Source organism: Pogoniulus pusillus, chromosome 4 (assembly GCF_015220805.1).
Source record: "Pogoniulus pusillus isolate bPogPus1 chromosome 4, bPogPus1.pri, whole genome shotgun sequence".
NCBI lineage: Eukaryota > Metazoa > Chordata > Aves > Piciformes > Lybiidae > Pogoniulus > Pogoniulus pusillus.
This window is the reverse complement of record NC_087267.1, coordinates 23736215-23750162: the sequence shown is the minus strand read 5'-3', so window position 1 is coordinate 23750162 and position 13948 is coordinate 23736215. Positions and strand designations below refer to the sequence as shown.

The window sequence follows — 13948 nt, the reverse complement described above, 5'->3', positions numbered from 1 at the left end:
CTGCAGGGTGGGGTTAGGGGCTGAGGGGAAGCAGTTTTCATGCCTTCTCTCATTCAAACCCACGGCCGGGGGTGTAGAAGAAAGGAATTTGGGGTACCCTGGGACAATTTGTACTAATTTTCTGCTTTAACTCCTGGTACATTCTTAAAATGTACTGTGGGACATTTGGAGATTAGTTCAAGTTTACAAATTGTTACTTTCAGAGTAGTCTTCAGAGACAATATTCAGAAAGAATTTTCAAAAAGAAAAAATACAATGTTTTACAATGTTTTACAGGTGACACACCACCCCTGCTCTGAGATGGCCAAAAGTCACAGGAATATGTAGGGCAGTGAATGATGAGACCAAGCTCAGAACTGTACTAACCATGCTGATACGGATTGCATGCAGCTCAGAGCCCTGGCAGCACATGTTTATGTTTTCCTAGTAAGTATTCCAAGTGAAAGATCGATTCTTATGCTGAATAATTACAGCACTTGGTGAATAATCCTTTTTAGACATGGGTAGCCTGCCCTAGGGACAGACCCTTGTTGTGTTGAACTATAAAGTAGGAATAGGTAAAGTGAGATTTCATCCAGATGAGTATATATAAGGAGAACATAACCAAGGAAAGAAAAACAACTTTCTTAAGAAGCAAGCATGTCCTAGAATAATTCAGTAGGATTGTATTGGGTGAAACTCACTGGAGTATAAACTGTACAAAACAGAGAAAACAGAGGAGATGGAAGAAAAGAGAATATTGCATTTTACATTCTTGTGATTCACCTTCCAAAACACACTTGTGAATTGGAGCCAATGACTGTAGCTACAGAGGCAACAAAACAAAGGTAATGTTATACAATGACAGAGTCACTGGATTTGTTGATCTTGGTTTTCTTGCATTTTTTAGCTGTTCTGAAGAGTTTCTAGCAAATTTCTGGTACTTGGTTCTCAAGCAAGTTGGGTTTGGCTATGTTCTTTCATGTGTCCTATCATGGTTTTTAAAGAGCTGACTGAATGATACTCTCAAACTAATTGGAGAGAAAATAGAATTATATTTGGAAAGAGAGATACAGAAAGAAATTACAAAGCAGGTACAAAATCCATAGCAACCCCCTTGAATTTTCCCTCAACCCAAAACTAAATCTATAATCCCCAGTGCTCCAATCCTCCTTGCCCCCCCCCCCCCCATCACCTCTGGAGGCCCCAAAACAGGCCTACTCCTTACATGTTTGTCCCAATAAGGACAGCTCCAGCCAGACATAGGGCTGGAGGGGGAGGAAAGGAGAGTGAGCTGACCTCACTGTGAGTTTATAAAGAGATAGCAGAATTAATGGGATTGAATAGCAATTTTCTAGTCCCTAGAAGATTTTTTAACCCAGTGTCTGAACTGTAAAGTCCTCATGATTGCATGTTTGCTTTTAGGGAAATAAATATACCTACTTCCTAACAGAGATAAATGACTTCTGATCATGGGACTGCACAAATGGGGTGAGTGCCATCCCAAACCCTTTACAACCAGTTAAAAAAAAAATAAAATTCCATACAGCAAAGATCTTACTCAAAGAGTACTTCTGACTGTGAAACATTTAAGAATTAGAGGATAGAATACTGTTTTCCAGGTAGCCCCATATTACCATAATGACAGAGAAATGGTCAGAAGTGCTGCTGTGGGTTGTTAAGCCATCACAAATACAAGCTCTGATGTAGCAAAAGGCGGCTAAAAATCACATAGTAAAATGGAAAATACCAACTTCTATATTCCAGAAACACACCCTATTCAAACCCTTCTGCTGGAACATAGACAATGCTTAACTGAAGTCTTGCCAGATGCCTAGCAGCACCAGATGCTGAAGACTCCTTGTTTTCAGGGTCCATTGCTCTGGGGCTGCATCACCATGTGGATAACTCTGGGCCTCCAGGACTCCCAGGTTGTCTGCTTCTCATGATGAGTCTGGAATTGGAGAGAACCTTGACCTGACATGAATTTCTGAAGAACAGACTTCTCATTCCTTAGCAGGAAGCCATTCATACACAGCATCAGCATTAGGATGTACTTCAACATTTCTTTTTGGTTTCAAGTCACTGTTTTGGAATTTGGAACTTTATTTACTCATAGTAAATATATACTTGCGTAGTATCCATTGGAAAATGAGACTTTAGAAGGTCATCTAGAAGGCCTCCATACCCAGGCAGAACTAGCTTTCCTACAAACACTTTATTTGGCCAGCTGTAAATGACCTTACTTCCCATGGCAAGGTCAAGAAAATAACTTGGACAGTGAATACCATGAGGTTAAGTTCTGCAGCACAGCAGAATTTCTTGAAGTCTATACCACTGCATAGTCAGGATAACCTACATCTAATCAACTCAACTTCATATTTCTGTCAGGAATGACTGAGTCACCTTATATGCATATATGCCCATGAAATCTGCAGCATGGATTTAAGTATGTAACAGGGATAATCCACTCTGAATATTATGTAAGTAATGAGCACTAAGAAATAATTTACCTAATTAAAAAATGTTGGTAGAATAACAATGAAGAGGAAAGCACACTATGAAAACTGAAGTGCTGAATAACATCATAATAATCCATGAATATTGGATGTCATCATCTTAATCCAGAAGGAACTTCTATACAAATTTCATTAGCATGTTCTAAAACTTGGCGTATTATAAGAAGTTGTTTACAGAGAAAACACAGCCTTAATATCTCTCACAATCTGTCACTAGCAAAAAAAAAGAAAAAAAAAAAAAAAAAAAAAAAAAAAAAAGGCTGTATCACTAAACAAAGATCTTGCCTAGGGAACTTTTCTGTGTACCAAACTAACAACATCCATGATTGCCTCACATCTGAATAACTGAATACATTATTTGTGAGACTAAAACTAAACATTTGGAAGTGAAAATAAAATTATGCTTGTTAACAATTTGCACAGACCCTGATTTCAGAAAAGACAGTGCACAACTGGCCATCTGTCTTAAGAAAAATAACACAGAAGTGGATATTTTTGAGAAGTAAAAAGTAGAAAAGAGAGAAGCTAGACTCTTACCAGCCACTTGTATTTACTTTAACTATGTCAAAATCTCAGTCAAGTTAGCAGTAAACACACAGGTCATTAAACAGGTTAATTGAATTTGACTGACATCTGCTTCTTAACAATTAGATGGCACAGCATATTTTCGTAATGAAAGAATTGATTTAATTACCCTCTTCTCTCACTGAAATTGTTTATTAAGTAGTTCAGCCATTAAAATGTTTTTTTATTAGTGAGGCCCAGATGGCCAACCACTGTAAGTGTAAAGAATAGCTGAGCCATGTCAGACTTTAATTGATTGCAAATTAGAGGAACATCACTAACAGCACAGATACTGAAATTAAACTTTTCTAACATTAAAATTCCATAATGATTTGTAGAGAGGAAAGAAATCTAAATCTGACATTCACTAAGCAAGTGTAACCACAACATAAGGAAAATGTGTGACATCTCTGTTATTACCTGTGTACTGAGGCTCTGCCACTGCTTCTGTTGAACTTGCCATCCCTGAATGCTCTTTCTTACATGCATTTGCAAGGTGCCACCTTAGCAATTTTTTCTGTCCTTGAATATTTTCTTTACAGAGGGTGGAGGAAGGATTTGTGATTTAGTCTGTAGTGGATTTTCATTTCCTGATTTCACTTGGGCCAGTGTTCCATCCACTTTGCACAAAGCTGGTGGAAAAGACAGCCAAAGATCAAGTTTATTTGCAAAGCATCATGGCAAAATTAAGCCCTTTATAAATATAGATTTATGATTCCCATGAGATGTGGTTTTTCTGTAAGCCAGGTTTTTCTGTGAGCCAGGTTTTCCTGTGGCTCATCTTCTATTTTCATTGCTTCTTTCTAAGCCTATTGCTTAAATAACAAAAGCAAGTTTTGTTTAATGTTCTCCATCTCTCAGAAGCACCAGAAGAATTTCCATAACAAAACGTAATTCTAAACCAAGATGTGAACCATTGCTACCCAAGCATTCAGTAATGTTATTTAAATTACTGCAGATACTAATTAGAACCGATGTCCAGGCTAGCACTCAAACACTGAAAATCAATTTAAGCTTAATGTTGCACGTAACTCTTCCTGATGTAAAGACTGTGAAAAATCTGTAACAAAGTGCACTCTTTCTTTAGACATTTAGGGTCTTTATGGATGTTGTCATCAACAAAACATCTAGGAGACAATAACCTTTAGCTGAATGCAGTCATGATACAAGCCCATCAGTCCTGTGATTCCTAGCACAGTCTATGCAGTGTCACACACAATGTTTTTTCAGGCAATGAAGTGGAGATGACATCATTAACTTCACACTGGTCTTTTTTGTTTCAAATTTTCTCAGTTACAAAGGCCACAAGCAATGAAGAGTATTTCACAGTCAAGGGTGCTGTTACACTCCTGCAACTACACCACTTCACTGCGGAAGACATTAGATGACAACAGTCATGGTTTTAGACAATCATTTCAAACTCAGCATTTTCTTCTTGTGAATTGAAAATGTTCCTGGTCAAACCACCTTTCTAGCATGAGGTAGGAGGTGAATTTCACACTGTATTCATTAGGGATGTGGAAGCTAAACAGATTGAGGACAAAATGGCTGACCAGCAGGTAAATGTTGTAGTCAAAACAATGTTGATGTTGCTGAAATGAATAGGTGTGTCTAGATTTTGATTTCAGGAAGAGATGTATTTCACCAAAACCTTGCCTATGCTTAACTCCATATGGATTTTTTGCCCACAGTTAATTGCTTAACAGTTTCTACTTTCAGGCTATTCTTGACTAATTAGAAATATGAACAGCACATCCCTAAACCACTACAACACATCAAAGAACATTATTCATCAGCTGGATTTCTTATACAGTTCCTCAGCTTTTGTCAGACTTTCCAAAATTCTGAGTTGTAGTGAATTTACTTTACTGGGGGAGGGATCCACTCTAACCCAGCACACATTCTTAGAGAATATTTAGAGATGGCTATTGCAAATGGTGCTGAAACTCTTGAAATGAGATGAGTGTACTTCTTCTAGAACTGCCTGAGTATGCCACAAAACATTTTTCTTTTTAAGATATAGCTCAGCATAAATAGCTAAAAATTCTCACTTCTCTTTCTGAATAAGCTGCTGTAGGATTAAAAAAAAACTCTTATGAATTCTTTGCTGTGATCCCAGAGAAAGAGAATAATGTATTGTCCCCCTTCCACATTTTAATTTTAAGAAATGTTATTTAAGTCACTTACAATATCTAGATGTGAGTATATTACAGTAACAGGAAAACAAAACCAAAAACAGCCCTGCTCCTACACTTCTTGTAATTATATGCAGCAAGTGAAACTGGCAAGAAAAACAAGGAATTTGGTGTTTCAGTTATACAGGGCCATGTACCAGCACCCAGGAGTGACACAAAATGTCATAATTAACAGAAATACGATCTCTTTCTATGAAATGTGAGTATTTCTACAGTGGCAACACAGCATTCTTAGCTCTGCATGTGCATTTGTGTGTGGTTAGCAGTGTCCTCAAAATTAAATCACCGGGCACATTCTAATGAAATGACATTACCATTCCTGAAAGTCCTCCCACACTGAGCTGAACTGCCCGACTTGACAATGTCACTCCAGTGCAGATCCTGTGCAGCTGGTACCAGGATGCATCACCAAATGTATTTTTAGAAATTTGCCATCGAGTATGTGAGTGAAAGCACAAGTGCTCTCAAAAATGTGGATTCAAATGTAATCCATATTATATTAGAATCCAGAACACTTTATGGGAAGGTATCATCTATTTGTCCTCTGGCATTTTTTGTGAATACACAATCAGCATAATAGTTAGTAGTAGGCACCAATAATTTTCTCAGTTTTCGTCTTAACTCCCAAGCTGCTAGTCTATGTCAGTCTGATATAAAAAGGCATTCTGGAACGTGCAGATAGAAATGTATGCAAAAAGTGGTACTCAGACACAGTAATTTATTGTATTGATAGGGCGATCACTCTTTTAACAGGCTAATCTGTAAAACGCTCCCATTGTTGCACCCAGCATACTGTTTCAGGGAAGTACTATAGCAGATGTTAACATTGAAATTTGTAAACATTTTTCACTGCAGTCAGGGTCCTGTTGCTTCTCACTTCATGCTGACAGCCAAGGCCACTCCTCTGTCTTTCACTCTGTGAATATTGATCACAGAAACTCAATAAAAAAGATCGTCAGCAGCATATATGGCTGAGATGGAGAGGCATTTTTCTCAGAGGGGGCAAAATCCTGTATTTCATTACTCATGCCATTTCAGTGTGTATTCACTGTACATAGCAGGTATAAGGTTAGAGAAGCTGCCAGTTCTTAGAGAGAAGGTACTAATCAAGCTTTCAGAGTTTCAGCAGGGCACACAGATCAGCCCCCATGTTACCAGTGCTGCTCACTGACTTTATCTCTTGTGATTTCACTTGCATCTCCTTCTCCTCTATTTTGTTGACTGACATTTTTGCTATTGTTACCAGCAGACACAGAGTAATTTGCTGACAGGGTACACCATGGGCAGGATACTCAAGTATAATGGTTTGAGCTGCATCATGTATATCCTCCACTATTTTGTGCAATGCTGGATGCAAGACAGAAAGTGGGTGTTGCTGGAACTTGTGGGATGCTTGTGGGGTGGAGACTGGGCTCTCTTCTTTTCTGGTTTAATTTTTCATGCTGCACAGATTTCTTGTGTGAATTTCAGTCAAGTATTTCCTTTTTTTTTCCTTTTCTCCCACCTCTTTTGGTGTAACCTGATATCTCTTCAACAGAGTAGTAAATAATTTTTTGTAATGCAACTAAAACTCTCCAGTTTTACTTCTTTATACCCCCTGCCAGTGGGGGAGAGAGGGGGAGGTTGGGGGGAGAAGCAGTCAACTCATGCATTAATCTGTTACATCAAGACAACATGTGCCCCTGCCTGCGTATGCGTATGTGTGCGTGTGTTCGCATCAAGGGAGGACTTCAAATGCAGCCCGGCCATGAGCCTACAGTGCCTCAAGGTCCTGCCTTTATACTAGCAAGACAGAAGGGTACAGGCTGCTTCTACAGCGCATTCATGGCTCTAGTGACAATGGACTCTTGGCACTGCTGAGATTCTCTAGGGATAGCTGGTGCTCTGAGACAGTGGACAATCACTTCTGGGGCTCAGATACTGCCTGACTGCAGAAGCTCTCAGGACAAAAACTCTTCTTTCTCCTCTCTTGTGCAGTGGAAGCCCAGATCATGCTCTTGCCACTGTCAGTGATGGTAAATAATCCGAAACAGGAGATTTGCCTCTGGAGCACTTCTGTGTCTCTGGATGGCTGAAACCAATATTTCTGGCAGGAATAATTTAACTAGGTGGAATGTTTCCTGTGTGAACTTATATTAAATATAAATATTTGTACCTCTTGCTTCTGCTTAAAAGACAAATTTTCTTGAAATGCAGCTTCAGAAGTCTGATATTATGAATGTATGGGGCTATTGCCAGGCAAAGTTTTCTAAGTTTCATAAAGACCATGTGAGTGCTATAAAGTAGCCTCATAGTAAAAATTTCTGTATTCTCTTTCCAAATTCCAGAAGTGGCCTATTGTAAGAAATGGACTGTTGGAACACACGGACAGGTAAAACAATAGATAGGCAGTCATCTTTTAGGTAGTTTTCTCTTTCTGGAAGTGCACATTTAAGTGTGCATCCAGTTAGGAAAGAGCCCTTTCAAATCTCTAGGTCAGAGAACTTGAGAAACATGGAAGGCTAGCAGGCAAAGCAAGCTAGACTGGTTTTCCTCCCCATTATGTAAATACATAAAACTGATCAATAATGCACAAGCATTCCTCCTAAGAGTGGGGAAGTAGACCCCATTCAAATATTTTCTGAGCATGCAGCTTTTAAATTCTTTCAATATTATCTACAATAACTAAAATGTTCCAGGTGGGGAGGAGGGATTCCACTGACAAACTTGCGAGATAACTACACTCCTGGCACAGTTCTCTAGACTTTAATGGGTAGATGGCAGTATTAGAAGGCCATTACCCTCTATAAAGATTTCCCATTAAAAGTGCATTTAAAAGCAACATTTTGTATAGCAAACAGCTGCTGAGATTTGGAACTCCTGAGCTCAACTCCAGATTCTAGAGTGGGTTGTCCAGGCTTTTCCCACCCCATCCAGGCCTTCTCCATCTCTGCTTTGACCTATCAGTTTCCAGCTTCCAGCCCAAGTACCCCCTTCTCCAGACTCATGAGTTGTCATTCCCTCAGCCTTCTCATTACCCATCTTTCCTTCTGTCCCCTTAATGCTTCCCCATCAAAATTCCTGTCTTCTTTCCTTTATTTTCTGACACTGGTTAGAACAGGGATATTAGTATGAACATGAATTCTAGAAGAAAGAATATTCTTCCTTGCACTGTCTTTGCAGCCAGGCACAGCTTCATGGCACCAGCAGCTGGAATGAGTGATTGCAAAGAAAATGTTGATTTGATGCTGTTCCCTTGGTATGGTGAATGTTCAGTGTACAAACACTGGTACTGGTATATCTGTGGATTGGTCAGAGTGATGGAGTGCACGAGGCATCTTGCAAAGATAAAAACTATCTTGACTAAACCCTTCAAGGAAACAATAAAAGGGAACCTCTTTCTCTGACGCTCTGCAATACCTTTCAAGCTTACGCTTGAAAGCTTCCAAAGGAAACAGGTGTGTGCATTTCATAGTGATCAAATCAATAGATTGTTTCCTTAATGCTGTACCCAGAAAGTTTCCCAAACACAGCCTAAAAATTCAGCCTGAAGCAAATAATCCTACTTGGTTTTACCTGTTTATAAGAAAATTGAAAAAAATCTGGAATTAAATTTAAGGGCAGCATTAATTATAGGTATCATAGGTTGTTTGTCCCTAACAAAGTTTAGTATAGTTCAGATTTTCCTAGAATTTTAAAATAAACAAGTATATATAAAATCACAAGTTTATATTTTAGCAACAAGATGAAATTGCTGAGTGTTTCTAAAGCTGTTCTTCAGCAATTATTGTATTCAGTAGTTATTTGCATCTTGGTAGTGTACAGAGGTCCAAGAAGTATAGGAATGCCAGGTGTTAGACACTTTCACAAGTGTTTTGCTGCAGCCCTTGACACTCCAACAGCCTAGAAATATCAAGACAATTAGAAGACAGAAATAGTGATCTTCTTGTAAATAAGGGATACCAAATAATGGCCATCTGAAGCACTAGCTTAGAAGCACACTAAGAATCAAGAGATAGCTACTGAACTTGTATCTCCCAAGGTCTTACCCATAAGACCATACTTCCTTTTCCCAGCTGTCTAAAAAATAGGAGATAACTGGCTCTGATGGATAATTACATGTCAGAATAAAGGAATCTGAAATGTGGCAACCTTCAAGGCTCTTTTCCTTTCCCTTTTTCCACGCTGTAAATACGAAGTCTCTTGGTGAGATCATTACTGAACAGAGATTACCATTACGCTGATGATGGAAGATATACTTTTCAGGCCTTATAGCTACATGGCTTGCTCCATGGGAAATTCTGAAAGATACAGTTAGCTGAATGTGTCAGGAGTTATTGATGCCCAGATCTGAGAAGTTTCATGTTCTTGACAGAGGTCACGCACCTCAAGAGGGTACTCAAAGATCCCCAGCATATCACACACTGCACATGCTAACAGAGCCTTTTTTTATTATTTTATTTCAATTGCATTATTCCAAGACTTCATCGCAGGACTCTTGATAGGGCAGCTGATGTCATTGCAGCTGTACATTATCTAAATATGATGGGTTCCTGTGACACACTATGTCCACCCAGTATTTTCTTTTTTTCTTTTTTTTTTTTTTTCATCAGATGCTGCTTGTTATTTCTAAATGTTTCACCAGACTTCACTCTGGCTATATTTAAGAACTACTTGCTGAGCTATAAACTCATATGCTTCTGTGCTCATACATTACCCGCTGCTGAAAGTTTCTAACATAGAATATGAAGTCTGCTGGATAGCTTAATTCTGTTATGACAGCCCTCCAGAATAAAATTCCCTGTGCATCACATCTGTTCCCATGTATTCATTCCCAGTGTTGTGAATTTAAACTGAAAATATGCCCCTGCTTTCTTGGATATATCATTGACAAACATCACAAAATATGAAGTATGAGGCTTTATATTTTAACATACACTTCAAAGTGTATGACAGAGCATGCATTTGTGTGGAATATGTGTGCATATCTGCATTTACAACATTCAGCATTATAAAAATGTAATCAGTATTAAACTGGCCTATGCAACCTGCACCAAAACAATCTGTTAAAACATTTCAGGGTATCATTATTATTATGCTCCCACAGCAATTTTACAAGCAGTCTAGGAAATATATGTAACAGTTCTGTTTGCTCTTCTATGAGCACAATTGCATTCCAAATGCTATTGAAGAATATAGTCTCTTACACTATACAGATGTTGGAGAATATGTAAATATTTTATTGCAAAATGCACATACTGTGACTCATGCACCCTAATTTATAAGGGCTTGATAAGAATGTTCATATTTTATTTGCTGTTATTTATTGTTTATAGCATAGCAGGGAAAGCTAATGTGCAGGAGATGATGGATTTGCTGTGACAGATCTGGTGTTTTATAAGATTCTCTACCCCAAAGAAATCAGTTGTCCTGTAGTGCTGGGTCATGGGAAGCTCAGATCACTTCCATTAGCAGCGATGCATTGGTAACATTATTGTAATCAGAGGCTGGGAACACATTGTAGCTTAAGATTTGAAAAGTGAACATAAAGAAAGCATGAGGTTTTCTTGGATGGACTCAGAATAACTACTGTGCATTACTTCCCAGCACAAAGATACCTGCAATATTTATATTTTTGCTTCTATTTTGCCAGCTTTCCTTTACAGCTGCTCAGTCACTACTCTGTTTTTTAGGGCATAAAGCTAGTCTTGCCACCAAAAACACTCCAGGGCCCTCAGATGAGAAACCCCAGCCCCCACATATGGCCTTGGAGTCTCACATCTGTCTGTCTGAAGTCATTAATCTAAAGACTTCAGTGAATGCAGGATTCTCACGCTAACAAGCTGGCAGCTTGGGATGTGTTCTGTTTCCTGGTGCCAGCTAAAGCCTTCCCTGGAAGAGGTTAGAGAGAGCAGCCCTTCATTGTAAGCATCGCTCAAGCAGGTGTCTCAAGCTGAACTATGAGTCCTTTTCACAGAGGCCCAGTCTCAAAAAACAGAAGGAATGCTCTTCACGAACATAAAAGCACAGCCCATTCCTATTTAAAATACTAATTAAATATATTTTTTTAATTATTCACATAAAATCACTCCTGCTGTCCCCTACCATTGTAATGTTGTAAAAGATGTGACAGAAGATTTAGCTCACAGAAATGAACAATTCAGCCAGGCTCAGGCTATATCACACATGTGTGCTTCACATGAAATGTTTCAATCTACAGTAGTTAACATTCTGCCAACACTCAAATGAAATACAGTTTGGCAGTGGCATCTAAGAGGAAAAAAAAAAGAATATCAAAAGGTAACAGCAATTTAATGACTAGACTATCATTCTTAAATTACAGCCTCTAAGTAAAACTAGACATAAAAATAAATGCCATTATCTTTCTTTCATACCATAGTCTTTTAAAAGAGGATTCCAGATAGTCTGGTGGAATTTGAATTATTATTTTTTAAAAACAATTTTCATCACCTCTTCCAGTCAACAATATATTTTCCTTCTGGAAAACATGCAGATTTCTATATTGTTCAGGCTTCCAGGCAATTAAGTTCTTTCAAAGGTCAATAATAAATTTCTAAAGCTCTTTACAATAACCAGACTGGATGCCTGACATTTTTGTCTAGTCCATTTATGCTATGAAGCACACATATGAGAAAGCAGCTAAAACAAGGCAGGTGAGATTTTCCTGATTTAAGAAAAATACTGATTGCCACACGTCATTTTAGGATGGCTCTGTGACACCCCTAGGGAAAGAAAAGGGATGCAGGTAACAGTCCAAGGCCCTATTTCTGTGAACATTCCTGAACCTGAGAGCTGGTTTTAGAATCTTTGCAATCAAAGTAGCTAAAAGGCTGTCCCTGTATATTTGCTGGCCTGATTATCAAAAAAACAGCCACAGCGAAAACCTTGCCCCACTGTGAAAATCATTCACACACCATTCAAGTGAAAACATTTCTGGTATGGCAAATGACTCCACTCTCAATGTCAGGATATCCTCAGCCTTGCAAAAAGCATCCTGGAATTTAATAATGGGCACAGATACTATGTTCCTTCTGATGATATTCCATTTTGCAGAAACACTCACCAGTGATTTTAAGGGAAGAATATACTAGCTCACACAGCAAGCTGAGACTTCCACCTAAACAGACATGTGTGACGATGCTATTTAGGTACGAAAAGCACAGCCTAATATAATATGGCCACAAGTAACGTTTACCGAAGCCTTCAGAAGCCCTGTGTGGTCCAGGACATCTGTGATTCATAAAACCAGTGATAAAAGAGCTGGCATCCCTGAATGCCTCTTCTCCTCAACGACCTGCTGACACTACTATATACTATGTCCTCATTAAGAGCTGCTAGCAAATTGGAACAATGCTATAGAAGGCAAGAGTGTCAGTCTTTAAAATTAATATGGAAAATTATGCTAATATCAAGCAATATCTAGAAAAGGTAATGCATATTTCTCTCACATGAAAATGTAAAAAAAAAAAATCCTTTAGGTGCTGTGATGAAGTTAGTAGACCTCCCTATTCATTGTTCATCTTCAGAAACCATCAATTTATTGTGGGATATAGAAGTGGGAGAGAGTAAATTAAAAAAAGGGAAAAGCAAACAAAAAAATAGAAAAAAGGATCCCAAACTACAACAAAATGTAAGATTTGACAACTAAGGATGTGATCCAAATTCATTGCAGTGAATTGAAATATACTTACCAACTTTAACACACTCTGCATCTGTGCTGAACTGAAAACAGCGGATGACTTGAAAAAAAGAATATGTATAAATATATCATACAGTTTTAAATAATTCTTCTCCCAAAGGTGGTGTATTTACTTATGAAGAAGAAAGTAAACAAAATAAGAGTATGCTAGTATTCAGGGAAAAGACAAACCACAGAAGACAACTTGTATGAACAACAGCAAAGCATAAAATCTTGTGAGCAAAGCATAAAATCTTGTGCTTAATCTGCACGTATGAGTATTTCCCGAAAAGCTGCATGATGACTTCAGCAACGAAAAGTACATATATTCTTACAACTTCATTAGACCATGGTCAAAGTGCTCAGTAGCCTCTGGATAAAGCTAAGAAAAAGTTAATGATACCAAAGGGGATTGTTAGAAGATACAAAACAAATGCAACCATAGTCCACAAGTAGGGCTACTTCAGAATAGAGTTGGGCAAAACTCACAGTTTCCAGATATAAATATTTATAATTTGTTCCTATTTAAAACAGAAGGCTTGACAGAAAACAAGACAATTTTTAAAAAAAGCTGTTGATAACACACGGGAGAAAAATAGTTGTAACTAGACAGAGCAAGTTAAAGGCATCTCTGACTACACACTAAAAATACAAAGCCCTCAAAAATTATTTCTTAAGTCATATATCATGACAAGTACAGCCTCAAACAAAAATAAAGGAGTTTATTAAACAAGGAGTCTAATTTCAAGCATATTTTGCAATGTGAAAGAACAGAACAACTGCCAAAATAAATGTGAGGAAAACAAAGAGAGACACCTCCCCACACCATACAAAAACCAAACCAACTTCAAAACACTTCTCTAAACATTCAAAGGAAAATGGAAAGATAAGGCATAAGCAGTATGGGTTCATAAGGAACATATTTTGCCAAGGAAACATGATTGCTTTTTTGATAGAAGTGCAGAAATCCTGGATGAAAGATACACAGTATGATTTTAATAAAGGATTTAATA

The 13948-nt window shown here is 38.1% G+C and overlaps 1 long non-coding RNA gene across 1 annotated transcript; it reads left to right on the top strand.

The window, feature by feature from the left end:
• Positions 1-247: 247 nt before the first annotated feature.
• On the top strand, positions 248-2914 carry LOC135175118 (uncharacterized). The gene is made up of 2 exons (XR_010302249.1): positions 248-426; positions 1747-2914. It is a non-coding gene; the product is annotated as an uncharacterized LOC135175118 (long non-coding RNA).
• The last annotated feature ends 11034 nt before the right edge of the window (positions 2915-13948 follow it).